The following is a 568-nucleotide window of genomic DNA, read 5'->3' as shown; positions in this document are numbered from 1 at the left end:
TGTTAAATATGTAAATCAAGATCCTTAATAGGACCTGGAATTTCTCCAAAAAGGAGGATTTTTTTTCCTTCAGAACAGCAAGGTATCACAGTACTTTGGAGTAAACTATGATTTTTCTTTCTGTAATCTACATTGTTTTACTGAGTACTGATGAAACTCAAACACCAATGTTTTTCTGCAGGTTGTTGGCCCTGCTCGTGAAGGGTTTGCTATAAAAGTGTAAAGCTTGGTCAGGGTTTGGTACAGATGTGCAGGAATGATTTTCTGAATATCTGATTTACCTCAGGTGTCTTTCCTGGACAGTTCAGTGTTCCCTGTGTTAGTGATGAACGTGTTTGAGTGGGTCAGATACATGGGTAATTATTGAGGTAAAGGGTGTCCAGCCAATTATTACATAGATGTGAAACTTGAATTAGAGCAAATGGGTTTGGAGTTAGTGGTGTTCTGCTGTGGGGGTGTTGCTGCTTCCCCTGAGCTTAGAGTGCCTGTTTCCTTCCAGCACTCACAGAACGTTCCACGCTTCTGCTGCACTGTGAGAGCAACTCCCTTAATGAACCAAATCCTGCTG

The sequence above is a fragment of the Merops nubicus genome, unplaced genomic scaffold (assembly GCF_000691845.1).
Source record: "Merops nubicus isolate BGI_N331 unplaced genomic scaffold, ASM69184v1 scaffold31407, whole genome shotgun sequence".
Classification (NCBI taxonomy): Eukaryota; Metazoa; Chordata; class Aves; order Coraciiformes; family Meropidae; genus Merops; species Merops nubicus.
The sequence above is the reverse complement of the archived record's forward strand: the minus strand, read 5'-3'. Positions refer to the sequence as shown.